This window comes from Oryctolagus cuniculus, chromosome 13 (assembly GCF_964237555.1).
Source record: "Oryctolagus cuniculus chromosome 13, mOryCun1.1, whole genome shotgun sequence".
NCBI classification, from domain to species: domain Eukaryota; kingdom Metazoa; phylum Chordata; class Mammalia; order Lagomorpha; family Leporidae; genus Oryctolagus; species Oryctolagus cuniculus.
The window spans coordinates 47,235,581-47,255,328 of NC_091444.1; the positions used below are offsets into that span (position 1 = coordinate 47,235,581).

At 40.8% G+C, this 19,748-nt stretch overlaps 1 protein-coding gene across 3 annotated transcripts in view; it reads right to left on the bottom strand.

Moving 5' to 3' along the window:
• Positions 1–19,748, bottom strand: part of NEBL (nebulette) — a 403,673-nt gene that overhangs the window by 131,562 nt on the left and 252,363 nt on the right. The window contains exon 5 of one of the 3 annotated variants that reach the window (XM_051821440.2): positions 6,369–6,562. The exons of the other annotated variants lie outside the window; for them this stretch is intronic. The gene's annotated coding sequence lies outside the window, so the exon portion shown is untranslated. The remainder of the gene's footprint in view (positions 1–6,368; positions 6,563–19,748) is intronic. 3 annotated transcript variants of the gene reach the window in all.

The window sequence follows — 19,748 nt, forward strand, 5'->3', positions numbered from 1 at the left end:
CAAATAGTATTTTACACTTTGTGTTTCTGTGTGGGTGCAAACTGTTGAAATCTTTACCTAATATATGCTAAATTGATCTTCTGTATATAAAGATAATTGAAAATTAATCTTGATGTGAATGGAAGGGGAGAGAGAGTGGGAGAGGGGAGTGTTGTGGGTGGGAGGGAAGTTATGGGGGGGGGGAGCTATTGTAATCCATAAGCTGTACTGTGGAAATTTATGTTCATTAAATAAAATTTTTTAAAAAATAAAAAAAAAATAAAAATAAAACAAAACTACAGTGAGTCACCCGTTTAAATAAGCTGTCTTTGTTCAAATATTCTAAAGTTAAAACACTTATAATTCAAGGGCTAAACAGTTTTCAAAACATCGCCAGAAATATATCTTTTAAAGTGTAGGACCTAGTTGCCCCCTTAGCACAGTGGGCAGCACGTAGTCTCACAAAATGCACGACCAGCTTCTATGATATTTGTATTTCAAAGACAGAACCAATTATTATATTTGAGACCAATGATTTTAACGGATTTGAACTCTGCAATAATGGGCTTCCACACAAGTTCTTTTGTTGTACTCAAAAAATAAAAAGCATAGGTAAAATAGCATGAGGGTATAATCCACAATGAGTTGATGGCAGAATTTTATTCTGCCACTGTGACTGACAAGATGACAAGGATGATCAAGGACAGAGAAGATATGAAGCCCACTAGGTCCTCAACGCACGAGCTTTAGTCACGGAGACAGCATTTGGAAAAGGGCAAGCAGGAAGCACACTGGTGTGAGCAGCGGAAGAAAGAAAACCCCATAGAGAGTCCTAAGACCTGGGTTCAAAAGCCCCACTTCGTACAAAAGTAGACAAGCCTTTCTAGTTCTAAGATTGGCTGATTGCCAATTTATCTGCTTATTTACTGTACATTATGGTGCAAGGGATCAAAAGATGAAAACATCATCTATTAAATTCTTTTGTCAAACATTTACTATTTGTTGTTGCTGCTGTTCTTTGTTTTGGCCAAAGAGGAACAGAATTAATCTATGTTAAACAGCGGTTACCAAGGTAAGTTCTTCATCTATCTTATCTCATGAGATAGTCATAAACTCTCTGGAAATCAAATACTATCAGGATCTCCCAACTGAAACTCAAAAGTAGCATTAACAGGATCTGAGACAAGATCTTCTACACATTTATGTAACATCTCACCACACATGCCTGTTGTGTACGTTCAACACTGTGATATCATATGGCTGAAATCCACTTCTTACAAATTCCTTTTGTATTATGACCACAGCTCAAAGCCTAACCAAGCGTGACTGAATGGTTAATAAAGTACAGGACATTTATAAAATCCATTCCTATATACATCAAAGTATTTTTAACTGTTATAAAATCACAGCCTTTAAACACTCCAAGGACATTCTCATACTCTAGTTTTAAAACTAGAACATGAGCTCCAGTACATACATATAAGTGGATTCCCTATGAACATAAAACAGAGATGCACTCCCAAGGTAAGAGAAATCATTAGTGATGTAGTTACTCTTAGTATATTCATAGCTACGTGTTCCAAAATCGATATAAACATAATCAGTGGGAAATTAAATTCTGATAAAGCCAAGAGTTTGGCTTTGAAAAGCTTCTAGGCATTTATCTCTGCAATGATCTCATGGGAAGTTCAAGTTTGATTTTCAAGCAAGAACACCATTCAAAGATCTAAAAAGCAGATATTTATCATGGCATTCAATCTGTTGCAAAATTCCTTGGCAGTCTGACTCAATGTAATACAGTTTCCATATCATCACAAAGGAGGAAAGAATTGTGTATCTTTAAGCATTATCTTTCTTTATCCTCAATTTAAATAACATTTTTTCTCCTAAGGTTATAGTAGCACTTTTACTATTCTTAGCATACTATTGTGTGAATATTAACAGTATTTCAGTTTTTCTGCAAATAGGAATATAAATGTGAAAAAAATAAAAAAATCATGTTTCAAAAATTAATCAGGTAAGCAACACAACTATATTGTATCTTAGTTCTACTGTATATTTTTAGGTGTATTACTATCTCCCAAAGGAATGCTTAGAGACTGTGGCTCAAAGAGGATCAAATTAAGGGCTTTGATGTTTGAAATACAAAAGCAAACTGCTCATGTATACATTATGTTCAATATTTGATTCAAGCATCAATATTTAGACTACCACAGATAAGTCACTATGTTAGGCACGGCGAGAAATAAAAAATTGAATACAATCTAGTCTTTCATACTCAAAGGTCTTGTAATCTGTGAATAGACAGACAAATCAAGTACAGGCTATAAAAAGGTCATCAGAGAGTTACAGTATTGGAAGGGTTTAGAGGATGGAGGAAATCTCAAATATCAGGAAGACTCTAAAGTTTAATGACCATTGCTCTTTGGTCTTTACATTATGAAGACAAGTCAGCTTTTCATACCTGAGAAAGAGGAGGTTGGGAAATACAGCACAAAGACTACACAACAGTTACTCTATGGTCCCCATGAGAAACCAGCTCAGCGTGGCAGGGAGAAGGTGGATGAGTAAAGAATACTGGCAGTAGAATGGAGACAGCTTTAAAAGTCAAGCTAACAATTTTATTTATAATATTTTGAGTCACAAAATCTTAAGCAGGAGAGTGACATGAAAATCCAAGAGGGAGAGAGAGAGAATAATCTAGTTGCAATGTAGGTATAATAAGCTGAAATGAAATAAAGAGAAAATTACAAGACTTCTGTAGATGTATCTAAGTGAGAGACAAAGACATATGCCAGGGTCATGAAAGTCATTGAAAGGTTTAGATTTTAGAGGCTTTAAAGAAGTAGACTAAGTGACACACAAAATGTAAAGAATGAGGGGAGAGAAGCTGTGCTAAGGTGTTGTGAGTTCTTTCGAAGAGAGGGGCCAATGGTCCCAGGCCCAGGCATGTTGAGTCTAAGATGGAGTACAAATGCTCAGAGGTCATGATTACAGCACTGACTCAACTCAGAGAAAGGGATCAGAGTTCAAACAGCCAGGGGAACATCTTGCAGCAAGTAAACAATGATTCTGCAAAGCATCTCCTACAAGAAAGCATCTCATTCCCAAATGATCATTCACATTGCACATAGGAAACAGTACACTCCAGAAACAAGGGATCCTGTGAGACAATGAAAAACTTCCTCTATTCTGTTTTCCTAATAATTCTCAAAAACTATACCACTTTAATGGAATGCTTCATTATAAATATTTAGAAATTAAGAGCTTGAGAGACAAAGAAGTTTATTATCTGCACTTGGGGGCTTTTAAAATCTTTTAAATATTCTTGTATGGTAATAAAAATTATGTTGGCAGTTACTGAAAATAGCAAAAAAACAAACAAACCATAAAAACCAAGTGTTTGAAATATTGTATTAGGGACTGTTGTTGAATTTTATCAAATGCTTTCTTAACTGACTTTGGATCAATATCAATAGTACATTAATATATTTTCTAATATTAAACCACCCTTGCATTCTTGGTTTAAATACTACTTGCTTATGGTAGATTATTCTTTGAATGGATAGGATCTTATACATTTGTTTACATAATAGCAAGTATTTTACAATGTATATTTAGGTTTTTGAACTAGAATCATTTACGTTCAAGAAGTGGAGTTTTATTTTTAGGATGGTCAACCTTTTTGTCTATGCCAATTTCTGTACTTCAGAAATGGCCAATCATGAAAACAAGACACACTCAACAATAAAGTTATTGCAGACGTGTCAATAAAACTACCTGTTGGATATGCTCAGGACCATCCTCTTATGCACTAGTAATGAATCGCATACCCTAACTATCCAGCCACAATTTATTCAACTGAAAGCAGATGCTGTAGTTGAGAAAAGGAGACACACTGGTCACTCAATAACCAATCTCAACATGCTTCATGAGCTTGAACAAAGAAGCTGTAGACAATCAGATGGCAGTTGATTTCCAGAGCTATAACACCAACAGGGCTCAGGCAGGTGCCTGTTTTTCAACTATACACAGATAAGCAGATTAAGAAAACTTGTGGCATTCAGAGAAAAGCAGAGATTTAAAAAAAAAAAAAAAACATAAACTCCAAAAGACACAGTGAGAGATTTGCTTTCTAATAACTTCATAGTTCCCATAGAGTTCAGCCTTACTTGAGGGAATGGTTCTCTATGAGAAACCCTATATCCTTCTTATAAATCTCTTTTTTGTTAGTCATTCCTTGGAACCAGACATCCTTAATATGATATTTATCAGAAACAGGAGTCTTTTATACAGCTAATCATTTAATAATATTGTTCAATATTTTCCTTGGCTATTGCTTTCCTTGGGTTTTCTAATTCCTCTTGAGTCAGTTTTGGTAGTTTATATATTTCTTTTACAAGTCAATTTCATTTGTTTTCCAGATTTATTAACAGACTGTCCTCTCATGGGTTTTGAAGTTAATGATAATCTAATCAGACTGAGTTAATGGTAACTGCACATCCAGACAGATGTTCCAACTTAAAAGAAATTTATGACATAGCAAGAATACAAATTGAGATTTTGAAAAATCAAGATAATCTTAACACCAAATTTAATACACAGTGAAAGTGCTATTCTTAAGATTTATTTTTCACGTATTTTCTTAGTGAAAATTTTTTTATTATATGTGCTGCTGAAGCGAGCACTGAAATTTTTTTTTATCATACTACAGGCCAGGCATCTAAAGAACAGATATGAACCCATCATCATAATGATATTTCACCAACAAATACTTAATTTAGACATTTATATGGAAAGCATGAGGCTTTGAAATTTTTAAGACTGATATTTTAAGTCAGATCTATAAGCTGACAGAAAATATTTATTTCCAGATAGTAAATGAATCCTCTATTCAAAGCATAATTGTTAAAACTGCTTTTCAAATGTTGTCATAACCTAATCAGTTATATAGCAGAGTAAGGCATAAAAACTGTCTTTCTATGATAAACCATCATTGACTAAGTCAGCCCTCTTTTCAGAAATAGTCTTTCGTTTCCTAGGTGAGAACTGAAATACAATGAATGGCAAGGTGATTAACCAGTCATCTGGTCTAACTGATGTTTGAAGAATGCCAACTGCTATGTGCCAGGATTCTAAAACTACAGGCAAGATATGTGGCTTATAGGGTTCCCAATGTCTTAGTCTACACAAACCTGAAATACTTGTGGAACTCCACCCAGGGAAGCTACAAAAGAAATAGAAACAAACTACCAATTTTAAAATTTAAAAATTTAAAATGTAAAAATATCTAGAAGTCTGTTACGAAATCTTTCTTGGGGAGCTTTGGAGAAAATCGTTTTGCTTTCAAACATGTCCTTGATTAGAAGCTTCTAACAACGATTAGATAGAAAATGTGTCCACTCTGAAGCTCTTCAAGGCAATTGACTGTTTTACATTCTACCACAAGAGTCACAGATTGTGACATTTGACCAGATATATCCACAACCTCCTGGCATAGACATGCAGGAAAAATCATCAGAACATCTGCTGACATATCTTTATGACTTAAAATTTAAGGCTTTTTTTTTTTTTTTTTTTTTTTTTTTTTTTTGACAGGCAGAGTTAGTGAGAGAGAGAGAGACAGAGAGAAAGGTCTTCCTTCCGTTGGTTCACCCCCCAAATGGCAGCTACGGCTGGCGCTATACCGATCCAAAGCCAGGAGCCAGGTGCTTCCTCCTGGTCTCCTATGCCGGTGCAGGGCCCAAGCACTTGGGCCATCCTCCACCGCACTCCCGGGCCACAGCAGAGAGCTGGACTGGAAGAGGAGCAACTGGGATAGAATCCAGTGCCCCAACCAGGACTAGAACCCGGGATGCCGGCACTGCAGGTGGAGGATTAGCCTAGCGAGCCACGGTGCCAGCTGACTTAAAATTTAAGAAAGAAAACTTCACTAACTTCTGGATCTACAGGAGCACATATATATAATTTAGAGTGAATACAGACTACACTGAGGAACAAGCTCAGATTCTATTTGCTGATAGAGAAGGCACATTGAAAAAAGATACATTCAGCACACAACATCTCCACCCTCCTGGCGACAGAACTCTACCAGGTTTAGCCTAATATTCCACACGGACCTCACACAAAGCTGGTAAGTATATTAACTTCTGGAAAAAGTTTAAAATCAGCTTACAAACCACAAGTCTACCACTCTGTTTTCTCCCAGAACACGGACAATCACAAAAATGACACTGTTGCTGGTAAAAACACTGTCTTCTATAATAGTCACTAACAAATCGTAATTTCACTTCAACCTTATGCATTTAGTTTATTTCTTTAAAATGTCCTTTTCAGTATTTCTCTGAGAGAACATAGCTATAATGGCAATAGATTTTCTTCTTTCTTACCAATAGATTTCCTGACATCACAATGGAAGCGAAGGGCACGGGTGCACTGCTGAGTGAGGCTACAAATGGAGGTGGCTCAGGACACATCTACTTATTTCTGATGGCCATGAGGCCCCAAACCACTCACCCTCCAGCCACACACCACCGTACTTCGTGTATCTCATCACTCGCTTGGAATCTGGGACAACGTGGATCTAGGAAGGGTTAAGAGAAAGGAAGGTAGTTAAGCAAATGTCAGTATAAACCACTTTTAGGGGGTGGGTTCAGTCAACATGTCAAACATGTGGCAGTAACTGTGTCTACAGCATTAATCTGTGTTCCTCTCTCTTGTTGGCCTGCTTCAGATTACTCTTTTTTATTTCATTTACAAGATGCTTCATTGAGAAAAGGCCAAGATCATACTAATAATGATTGAAGGAAAGCACCAAGAAAAATCATTTTAAACTTTTTCTTCTTATAAATTGGTAAAAGTAACTTAATGGTGTCGAAAGAAAGCTGTTATACTATGGGTGAAATTTAATGTGATTACTGAGGAAATAGGACGACCATTTCTGTCCAAATGCTAATAAAATAAAAGCATCCAAAATGATATACGCATGACACAGCGAGCATAGAGGTTAAAATAGAGGTGCTGGAGTATACACACAGGATGTAGAACGAAGCTCCACTGTTTCCCAACTCTGAAAGGCTGGGCAAGTTACTTACTATCTCAGCCATGTATCACTGAAATAATGAAGACTGCACTCCCAATAGGTTCTGTGAGAAATCACGTACTTAGAGCACTTGGATCAGTACACTTAAGTGCTTAATGTTATTGCCATTCCCTCAAAACTGTATCCGCTTAGCATGATCATAATAAAACAAAGAGTATGCATAGAAAATTCTGGAAAGAATTAACCAAAGGAACACTCCTCTGAGGGTTAGTAAGAGGGCTCTGTATTTTTTCTTTGTTATCATTATTGCTAATTTCAAAAAGTTTCCAGATGTGCTCATATGCATATATTGTTTATACTGACTATTATCTTAAATATTCAAAACCAAGAAAATATTTTGTGGCAAGACAAGGAATCTAGGCTGGGTCCAGGTCCTTGCTGAGAGATGTCACCCCTGTTTCCTGACAAAATCAAATGCTTTTCGGCAAAGCATGCAATGTCAAGCGCACGGATTCCAGTCACACTGCCAACCAGCTGGGTGACGTTAAGCTAGTTTGTACACTCTCCCTAGGCTCCTCTTCCCTCCTTGGAAAAACGAAATAATGGCAGTAGCCCACTCAGAAGGTGTTTCTAGAAATTCCTGCATTTCATCTGTGTATTTCTATCATCGCAGGAATCATGTCACTGTGACTTTGGTTGCAGAAGACTCTTTAATGCACTTTGTAAGTCCCTGTTCCTAGAGCTGTGTGTTACTAAGGGAATGGCAGTTCAGAGACAGCCCTACGTGCATATGATACAGGGCATCACGCATTGGGGAAAGGAAGACTCTTTCACATATAATGCTAGAACAACCTAGGAGAGTAGCTCATCAATTCTGCTCGTCATCCTTCATACCAAGAGAAATTCCAGGAGAGATTCAAATGTAGCATATGAAATTATGGAAGGAAGCATGGGGAATTACCTTGTAACTTAGAAATGGGAAGCCATTCTTAATTCAAAAGCCAGAACCAAAGGTACTATGGCTTGAATGTCCCCTCTAAAATTCATGTTGAAATTTTATTTGCTACCATAATCGTACTGGGAGGTGGGGGGCCTTTAAGAAGTGACTGTGTCAGAGAGCTCCACCCCCATGCATGGATTAATGCTGCTATTGCAAGAGTGGGTTCCTTATCACAGGTTTGACTTTGTTATAAAAGTGAGGTCTCTCAAGGGGTACATCTGGTTTAGGGGATAAATGCCCTGGGTTCAAGTCTCACCTCAAGGTACCTCCTGCTTCTAGCTCCTGCTAACGCCCACCTTGGGAGGCAGCAGTGATGGTTCAAATAATGTCTACCACCAACATGTGCGACCTGGGTTGAGTTCCCAGCTTCAAGATGGGCCATTGCAGGTATTTGGAGAGTGAACCAGGAAGAAGATAAGGGAGCTCTCTCTCGTCTTTCCTCTTCTTTACCCTACTCCTTCTTCCTCTCCCCTTGTCCAATAAATAAATATAACTTATTTAACAGTCAATTCTCTCTCACACACTCTCTGGCTCCTTCCCTCTTGCCTCTTTTCCATGCCCTGTGCCATGTGAGGACACAGCAGGAGGGAGGCCCTCGCCAGTTGCCAGTGCCTCTGTGCTGGATTTCCCACCCTCAGAACTGGGGAAACACATTTCTGTTCTTTATAAATTACCCTGTCTGTGATGCTCTGTTCCAACAGCAGAAAAGCGACCAACATGAACAAGGAAAAAATAGGAACTACACAAAAATCAACTTGACGATATAAAGATAAAAACAAATAATAAATTAAAATTTACACAAGAAAAATAAGCACTATAAATCAGAAAGCTAAAGGGAGAGAACTGTAACCTACCCTGAAGGGTTAACAGCCCTAATAGACAAGGAACTTCCAAAAATTAAGGAAAGAATAACAACCCAAGAGGAGCAAACAGCTCACAGGAAAACAAATGCAAAATGGTCACATGGAGCTTTGCAGATGATAAGAGAAATGCAAATTAAAACAACAGGAGAGCCCACTGTGTACCCCCAGACATTCTCCATGGGTGAGACTGGAAAAACAGGCCTTGTCATGTATCACCACTGGGAATGCAAATGGTTCAACCCCACTGGCGGGGAATTTGGCAATACCTAGCAAAGTCACATGTGCATTTACTTTCTAACCCGGCAATTCCTCTATAAAAATCCACCCCCAGGAGTAACGTACTTGGAAAAAAATATGAGATGATAAATGTATAAGATTATTCATTACAATGCTAGCAATAGCAGAGGACTGGAAATCACCCAAATGCCTATCAACAGGGACTGGCTAAAGAAACTGTAGCAGGCCTCACGATGGAACTGTCAAATGCAGAAGGCAGATCTCCAACACTGCAAAGGGGGGACCTGCGGGATGCAGCAAGCACGGAGGAAAGCCAGGCACAGAGCAGGGCCTGGGACACGTGGCCACGCACGGCAGAAGGGGAAGGAGGCCTGCCACAAACATATGCTTCCCTACAGATGCAACAGAAATCAGCAAAGGATGAACCTCAACTAACAAAAACAGAACGAAATAACCGCCTACCAAGAAGTGAACAGAAAAGAGAGGAAGAAACCATGTAACAGCAAGATCTCTCCCCCATATACTTCACTTCATAATTCTGGAAAATCATGGGAACACTGCCTGTAATTAAAAAGTATTAATAAAGAGATAAAAAGAGAACCTCTAAAATTCAAGGTCAACTGAAATAAATGGATCTAATTATATACCAAATGAAGTGGCATAACCACATGGAAAATAATTATTTCTGAAAGTATTTCAGCATTCTACATTTAATGTTTTGGTTCTAACAAGGTTGTTATTTTAAAAACACTATATTTTTCTCATTCATAAAATCTGTATTTACTAGCTCCGTCCACTGAAAACGTGTGGATATAATGACATCCCAGGGGTAATCGCCATCAAAATACATTATTTTCAATCTTTGTTCATGAAGAGTCTGAGATAATCACCAAGAGAATGAAAATACGGACTTTTCCTAATTCGTGACACAAATTTGACATGTTAGCTAAACTGTGAGGGTCATATAGGGTAGTCCTGATCCATGCCAAAGTTTTCAGATCAAAGATGAGATTAGAAAAGTAAGGACACATTTTCATGCACACACACACACACACACACACACACCCCTGGTTACTTCCCACCCATTTGCCTTCACCCTAGCTCCATTTTCTCCCTCCTCTGCGCTGCTCCAGTCTCACAGCAGAAGCCTGCTTCTTCCAGGCCTCCTTGCAGGCTCTCTTCCCATTCAGCTGAGTCACGGGAGGCAGAGCAGGAGACGAGAGGCGGAGGGATTTTGCCCTTACATCCTCTCCGCCCTGGGTGCATCCCTGGCAGCAACTCCATCTTCACAACTACCACTCCCTCTGTACAGCCCTCTCCACGATGCCAGTTCTCCCTGGGTTTTAGCTCAACGGATGGTCATGACTTCCTGAATCTCTGGGCACTTCGCTGTGCCCTTAACCATGTCCACAGCTATGTACCCTGTCTCTTTATTTGCCATCAAATTGGTTTACTCTGTTTCCTGCAGCACTCTGACCAATCTGTGACCATGCACACACATGTATACACAAACACACATGCACACACGCCTAAATCTATATATTCACATATATACACATACTCTTATATATATACACATAAATACACACACAAATATAAATATACAAGTACAGTAACATATGTGTATCTGTATAAGGCTGGCAATAAACCTTACTACAGTTTTATGTGAAAATGCACTTTTTTGGAAGGGAAAATAGAGTAGGTAATGGTTTCCAAGATAGGTTCCCAAAATCATTAAGGCCCTAAAATTTTACTACTCCAAATGAAATGTCTGGACTCCGTGTGACAGAGAAAGATTCACAAAGAAGCCACGGGGCCAAGAGGAAAGAGTGCGCAGCTGGAGAGCGGAATGCTGGTGTGGCAGCTCCACTCTGCACCAGCCAGGCTGCAACGTGGGCCAGCATCATGCTGACGCCTCCGTGCCCGGGGGACCCCGGGAAGAGCCCTCCCTACCTCCCATGGTTGTTGTAAGACTCCAAACGCACTAAGTGCTTCAAAGACATTAACAGCACAAGATATATTTCATTCGATTTAGCCAGGATGTGTACGGTGATACACCAATAAATTCATGGAGCGTCACTTTACATCCCTGCCTCCCCCACCAAAAAGGCAACTCATCCATTTAAGAGCACTCACGACTGAAGCAAACCTTGCCAGAAGAATCTAGTCTATCCCTTCTCGTCGCAGGACAGCATCAGAACCATTATGGACAGATGGATATTTTGTTCTATTTTTAAAGACCTCCAGGGAAGGAGCGTCTACACACTGCCTTGGCAGCTGGTACCAAAGCATGGAAGGATGCCGTATAAATAGAAGCAGAGTTGAGCAGGGTCTCCAGGATGCAGCCCAGCATGCGTGTGTGTGCGGGAAGCACTGGCACAGCTAAGAACTGTTCAGAAAATCCTCACCATCCCCTTGACAGCTTCTCTTTTAATTATAATTGATCCTTCAGAAATCAAGCAAATGAAGTGGGAGGAAGTGAAGACTTTGTGTTAGTAAAAAAGATTCTGAGTAATGTACAACTAAATGACAAAACACATATACAGGAACTTCAAAAAGTTCATGAAGCATAGAATGAAAAGATGTTTATTTTGGTGCAAAAAATGCTGACATCCATGCATACAAGGGGGTTTCAAAGAAATGCATATGGTGAAAAAAACTATGCATGGACTTCAAAAAATTGCACCAGAATACTTATATTTTACTTGTATTTTCCACAAACTTTGTGAAGATTCCTCATAGACTACTTAATACAGAAATGAGAGTTAGAAGGATGGGGAGAAGTGTTTTTCCTCCTAGCACACTATAGGCACTCAATAAACATTTGTTAAATGAGTGCATTCTGAGAAATACAATCTCCCTCTTGTCTGATTAGTGAGACATGCTTTCTTTCTCTGCTACCTGGAAGTGACCCCAGCACAGCTGATCTAACGTGGAGGCCAGTCAAGTCCTCTGCATGGTATCGTCCTGCAAGCATACTGGCTCCAAGAACTCGTTCTCTCCCACCAGAGGGAAACCCTGAGCTCAGAGCTCCTCCTAGCCAGGAATCCAAGGAGAGGTGAGCAGAAGATGAACTGACCCACACTTCCTGACCTACACGGGCCCTACCAAAGCTTAGAGATGCTTGGCCAAGCCCCACTTCTAGGTCTCCAGGTTTTGCAGGCTCCAACATAGACCAATTCTTGGACACTGAATAACAAAGTCACTTAAATCAGCACCACCAACTAGGGTGATCTTGCTTCCAGGAGACATCTGGCAGTACGTAGACATTCGATTGTCAAACCAGAGATTGTTATTGGCATTCAGTGGGTAGGGGCCATGGATGCAGCTAAACCCCTATAATGTACAGGATGGACATCAGCCCACAATAAGGATGGACGTCAGCAGGGCCAAGACTGAGAAGCCCTATGCTAACTCAAATCCTTTGTAGGGTTTTTTTGTTTGTTTGTTTAAATAATAGTGCTTTTTCTTTTAGATTTATTTTTTTATTTATTTCAAAAGCAGAGTTACAGAGAGGGGAGGGGGGGAGAGAGAGAGAGAGAGAGAGAGAGAGATCTTCCATCTGCTGGCTCACTCCCCAAATGGCTACAACAGACAGGGCTGGGCCTGGCTGAAGCTAGAAGCCCTGGGCTTCTTTCCGGGTCTCCCACATGGGTGCAGGGGTCCAAGCACTTGGGTCATCTGCTGCTGCTTTCCCAGGTGCATCAGTAGGGAGCTGGATGGGAAGTGGAGCAGCCGACGGGCACCCATATGGGATACTGGCGTCACAGGTGAAAGCTTAACCTGCTATGCCACAACACCAGCCCCAGACTCAAATCCTTTCTACAGCATCTTCTGAGACCAAGAAAACTTGATGGAAGACAACTACCAGTGCTTCGGGATCAACATCTTTATTACAGATTCAAATATTTATCAGATGCCAAAGAAAAGGCAACATTCTTCCTCAGAATAACTTTCACGCCATCTGGAAAACAAAGTGTAAACCAGAGGCCACCTTTTGGGGGAAACAAAACAAAAGAAGCAAAAACCCCAGCAGGAAGCCAAGCCCCCCACTGCAGGTAGTATTTTTGTCATTTCTGATGAAATCGGTGAGAATGTGATGGATAGTGCCTCCTGTGAAAAAAGTCTAAAGTCCTTTAAAACAAAAAAAGGGGAAGGGGTAGACATGAAATTAAAAGGCAGTGGTGGAGGCCACTGGGTTTGGTGCGCACTCTGGCACACTGCAGAGTTTTCCCCATAGAGAGATCACCAGTGGTGGTTCATTTCCAGGTCAGCTTGCTCAGCCATAACCCAGCTGAGGTAATAAACCTAGAGGAGTCCCAGCTACAGCAGTCCTGAGCTTTGGAGCTTAGAAGGAAGAGGAGATGTTCAGATCCACCCCCCCCCCCCCTGCATTTCTCAGCCCCTGCTCCTCCTGCACCAGCTTTCCTAAGGCTAAAAGTCATCCTAGAAAAAAAATTACATAAAATTCAATACGTATCACCAAAAAAAAAAACCAGCCAAAACCCTGCCTCAGACCTAGGTCCCAGACTCCTTTCCTTGAAGTAGTCACTGTTTATTACATTTTACTCCAGGAACACTCTCTGCATAAACCTGGATATATATACATGCATTATAAACTACCAAATAATACACAGAGGTGGGAGTGCTGTATGTGGTCTCGTCTGTGCTTCCTCTTTGTCCACAAATCTACTATATTTATGTAACGGCTGCAGAATGTGCCATCTATGGATGCACCATTTGCATCGACATTAAGATGGTTCCTGGGAGCTTTCTGAAACAGCCAAAGTTCATCTTTTCCCTCTTACAGCCCAGTTTCCCAACTGTGTACAAGAAAAGCTGCCTCAAACCTTCTCCTTTGCTCTCTCAATTGGTTCTGCTCTACCTTTTCCGTTTCCCAAAGTGTCCAAACCTGCACCTTCCTTCAGAGCGGCTGGCCTGACTTGCCTTATTCTGAAACAAGCACTCCAATTCATACACATTATTCTGCGGATTACAGGCCACACACATAAGCACTCACATTTAGAAAAGGAATCCACTCTGTTGAATCCATTACTAGAATTCTAAGAACAACAACAATAAATTTAAATACAGAAGAGAAACTAAAAGGCACGTGATTTGGGGCTGGGGTGAGCTATGCTGGTTATTGACAATGGCAGAATATCTGGGCACTGCGCGTCCCCTAACGGATGACATTTTTGGCAGTTTCTTCCTCTCCCCTGACTAAAAGTCCAACTATTCTTTAAAAGCTCTGATTTTTTCCCCACACTACTAATTATTCAGCAGTGGGACTGGAAAGAGTTATCTACAGCGTGGGTCATTTGTAAACGAGCGTTGATGACATAGGGACCCATCCTTCTGAGATTTGCCTCCAGTAAATGGACAAAGACAAGAAAAGGACATTTTGTTTAATCAGACTCTCCAGTATGTCTCTTATGAAATCCTACCTACCACGCAAAAATGCAATCTCTCTTGAGCAGATAGAGAAACCCCGCTGCACAGCTACTGGCATCTGCAGTCACATCACGCACAGAAACAGCCATTCCCCTTCCACCGGGGCAGGACTGATGCAGACTCATCTCTGAAATGATTTCCTGTTGGGAGACAGACTTGAAGAAAAAGCTGAAGCAACATGTAACACGGAGCTCCAGGCACAATGCATATTCGTGGAATTCTTCGGCCAACCTTTATGACACTTAGCTGAGTTTTCTAACAGGGTTTAAATAAACTTGTGACTTGATAGGAAATTTTACGACTTTTATAGTTCTTTTTTTTTCTTTTTTCATTCCCTATTGCAAGCTTTGGCTCATAAATAGCATGTCAAATGCTTTGCCTACATACCTGTATGAAAATTAACCAACTTTCCCCCAGGCTATTGAGTATCCGATACCATACCCTAAGGATTTCTAGCCCATTCTATTCCTCAGGGGCATATTACTATAGGACTTCAGCTACAAGAAAGAAATGTGTTCCTCATTAGCTGGCGTAGCAGGGAGGGATTTTCGTTGAATTCAAGTCAGCTGGGCGAGTACATGGGCAGTCTTGCCCTGAGCAAGGCCGACAGCAGCACTGGAGATTGTGCAACCAGTGAGAGAGAGGAATGCTGAGTCAGCTTTGCTAACAGCATTCAGGAGAAAAGAATGCAAATGGGGAGTAAACACAGATTGATTTCAACTTCCGAATAAAAGAGAACCACAACCTATGAATATTCCTTCAACCTAGGTCTCACCTAAGGCCTGAAAATACACAGCTGGAAGAGACAAAGGCACGTTTCCTGAGAGAGATCACACATGAGTAAGTGAAAGGGAGTAAGAAGAAAGATTAGAAATCCTGAAGTCTGCACCAGGCAGCCACAGGGGTGAAAGGGAGGAGGACAGACCAGGGAGGACGGCTTGCCGGACGTGACGATGGCAGATGACAGGAATCGAGGAAGCCTATGGCTTCTACTTTGGCAACCGAATGTATGTTGGTGGCACTAATGCAGACAGGAACTGGACAAGAAAGAGAGGGAGCATTAATGAATTCAAATGGGAACTTGCTGACCTTCAGATACCCACAGACCATTGCGCTAGCCAAGGCTTAGCCCCTTAAAATCACTAGGAAACTTAAATTATGTCTATAAAAGCAAATAAAACCATTCTTCACAGAGATTCCTAATGACAGTTTAGCAACTGTAAGACCAAGGGAGAGGCAGGAGAACATCTTCAAATAGGGACAAGGTCATGGCTGCACTTGGCGCTAGCACATCCACAGAGCCAATTTGGTCTTTGCTAGTCAGAAATAGGAAACAGGAAAGAGAAGACTCTTGGTGCTTGTGCTCAGGGGCAAGGAGAAGCCCAACAATAAACTGTGTATCCTCAATTCAATCAGTAACAGAACATTAAAACCAAACCCTGGGACTCACACTTTCAAAGACGAGTTAAAAACCCAACTATGTCTTTTAAGTGTCCGCGTCACTATCCGTGGCTAGTGTAAACACACACTAGCTCCAGTGAAAGAATGTACAGAATGACTTTTGGGTGGTAACTGTCCAGGGCCCAGCTTGCAGACAGCAGGGAGCCAAGATACAATCCCAGCCCTGCTGCCCTGCGGCCTTAGGGAAGCAGAACAAACTCACAGAGCCCGTGTCTCCTAAACTGCCTGTGTGCCTTGTGGGGAGACGTGGATTACTCCCAGAGAGGCACCGCTAAGTGTACACCAGAACTAGGGACCTCTCATCCTCTGAGACGGTGCCACTCAACAGAAATAGGATGTGAGCCACGTATTAAATTTAACTTAGCTACCTTTCAAAAGAAACCATTTGTAATCTAGTGCAATTAATTGAATAATGTACTTTAACTGATACATCTAAATTATTATTTCAGCATGTAATCTACATAAAATTATTGGGATAGTTTACATATTGTTTAGCTAAGTCTCTGAAATCAGTGTACAATTTACAGGTATGATGCAACTGAATCCAGGTGCTAAATGTTACCAGAAATTCTTGGTGTAGCTGGAAAAAACAGATTGACATGTCTAAGTTATCCTACATAGTGAAATCTTTCTAATAATTGAAATCTTTCTAACAATCAATTTTCAAATTTAAATTCAACAAAATCAAATGTTTAATTCCTCAGTTACAGAAGCCCCATTTCAAGTTCTCAGCCACGTGTGACAAGAGGTTACTATACTGAATAACCCAGTGTTGGGACAAAAGGAAAACTCCGAAAATCCCTCTGTGGCAGGCTATGCCGTGCCTGCAGACACCCACATGAGAGCTTAAACAATATGAGGAATAATTGAGTTCAGACTGAAGTTGCCAAGAATCAATTCTTAACACTAAGAAGAAGAAAGTTTACAGCAATAAAAAGAAAGAACAGGCAGAGCTCACAAACTGAGAATATACAAAGTAGAAGCAATCCATTCTTAATTTCTCATCTTCCCACCACTAAGCCACAACCCTACCCTAACTACAGACACATTTCCTGCTCTCCTTCCTTCAATGGGAAAAATACACCCAGATCTCATCAAGTTCACAAGCCGTGAACTTGTGCTTTGAAATCTGTTCCTCCATGCTGCTCTAGAACTTTGTTCTCACCACTATCCCTCTCTCCTGTATTCCAGTTTCCTCTATTCTATTGGATCAGTTTCATCAATGTTAATTCAAACATGCTTGAGTAGCTCCCATAACAAGAACTACCCACAAAGTGAAAAATACAATAAAAGCCCTTTAGACCATAAATGGCCTCTATATTCAGCCCCAATTCTCTACCGCTCTTTGCAGCAAAACTTCTTGAGTGAGTTACATCTAATCACTATTTCTAATTCATCACCTTCTCTCTTGGCTTCAGTTTCCAAATTCACCTTCATTCCATGTCATTTCACAAGTCTCGCCTTTGCTTGTTCATCATCTTCTACCAGAACTTTAAAAGCCGGAGGGCTTTGGGCTTGGTTCTAGGCTCCCTTCTTATCTGAGTACTCTATGTTCAGTAGGTGCTAATGACTCTCAATTGGAGCCCCCTTACCTTCCTTCTCCCCTGAGTTTCATGCTGGAAGGGAAAACAGCTTAATGAGCAGATAGCAGGGCCACTTAACTTACATGAGGAAGACTAGGGAAGGGGCAAACGAGAGGTAGACATTCCATTTTGGTTGGTTACGGACATCCGATGGCTCACTGTCGACCCACTGGTCAGAACCAACATTCTAGGACACATCCTTGCTTTCTTACCCCTTCATTATGAACACTTCCTCCTTCTGCGTGTTTCAGTGGCTCTACCTCCAAAGCAAAATTTGAATTTGTCCTCTTGCCTCCATTCCTGTTGCCTCCAGTAAAATCCATCATAACTCACCTTTCCCAGCAATGACTCCCTGTGCACATTCTGGCCACATGCCATCCATTTTTCCTACACATTAGCCGTTTGAGAATGTAACTCAAACTGTGTCACAACGGAATAGCTTTCAAGGTGGTTATAGTATAATCCCAACTCTTTATCGTGGCCCTGCTTAGTCTCTCCTGTGTCTCTACACCCCTCTCCTCTTGGCTCAGTCTAGCCTGTCCTCCATGCCTACAACATACCAAACTCTCTGACTGGAGAACTTTCACACTTGCTACCCCACCTGCCCTGGGCCTAAGTAGATGGCATCTGCTTAGAAGTGAGCCAGGTAAATACCAACAAAGGAGACAACATCTTCCTTCTAAATGAGTAGGAACCTCCTACCGCACACGGCAGCATATGCCTAGAATGACGTCAATCAGAAAAACATTCAGGGAGGCAACACTACATGCCCAGTAGAGATCTGGAGTATTTTATCCAATCCATGTCTGCTGTGTGAATAGTCCACAGACTTAACCTCCACATAGGAAACAAAGAAACAAAAACCAGTACCATTAACCTAGTCAATCATGGAAAAGAAGTATTACTTGGACTCTGAGAAAAGACAGCATAACTTCAATCAAGCAATTCCTTCCAAATTCATATGTCCTCATTCATAATTTTCTCAACCTTTTCTTTCTCATAAGAAAAAAAAATCAATTCCCTGGCACTTCACTCAAAATAAACTAACCAAAATTTCATTGAGAAGATATTGTTTGAGTATGACATAGACACACCATAATTCTCAATCTCTTCCCAACAGCTGGTATATTTTAAATTCCTTGGCAATGGGATGCAAAAAATTTTTTTAACACATCTTTAACTGTAAAACTGATATTTCAGAACCAACTCTGTTTATCCTTGGCCTACCATAAATTGTTAACATAGGGGATGGGAATATAAATAATATATAACGTACAAAGAAGCAAGAGAAACACTTTTCCATCTGAACCTAATAAACAGACCAGAATTAGAAGTATAAGAGATCAAAGAGAATCTCCCCCCAGACTAACAAAGATAAGGGATGGGATCCGGAGATCACTGGGCGGTGAGGACTATCCATGGAAGTGGCCGGCAAAAGGTTCAAGGTTTCTGGGGCAGGTGCCTTAGCCTGCCTAGGGAGGCAGACTGCAGACTCTGCATAGGTTTGCAGCCTGCATTCAGGCAGGACATGGAGGAGAGTCACCTGGCACAGCCTCGGCAAGCATCTGAACAGGAAACATGAAGGACTTGAACCCTTCCTTCCCATCCACTACACATTCTGTCATCTTTCACTTTCTCATACACACCTTCAAGGAGGCAAAGGAAGCCCACACTGATGGAGCCAATGTATTTCTAGGGTTCAAATTCAAGCTACAATAATTTAAATTTATAGTTTATAAAAGTTAATTACCAAAAGCATGTTCTTTGTAACAGTAACATATTAGAATACATCCTCTTTGTCAAAATTGCAACATACCCTAAAATACCATGTTTTTAAAAACCCCATCACTCGGGGCCAGCACAGCAGATAGAGACCACCTGTGATGCTGACATTCCATCTGGGCACAGCTTCATGTCCAGCTGCTCCACTTCTGATCCAGTTCCCTGCTAATGGTCTGGGAAAAGCAGCAGAAGATGACCTAAATGCTTAGGTCCCTGACACCCACAAGGGAGACCTGGATGAAGCTCTTGGCTCCTAGCTCCAGTATGGCTCAGTCCTAGCCATTTTTCACCCATCTGGGGAGTGAACAAGTGGATGGAAGATCTCTCTCCATCTCTCTCTCTCCTTC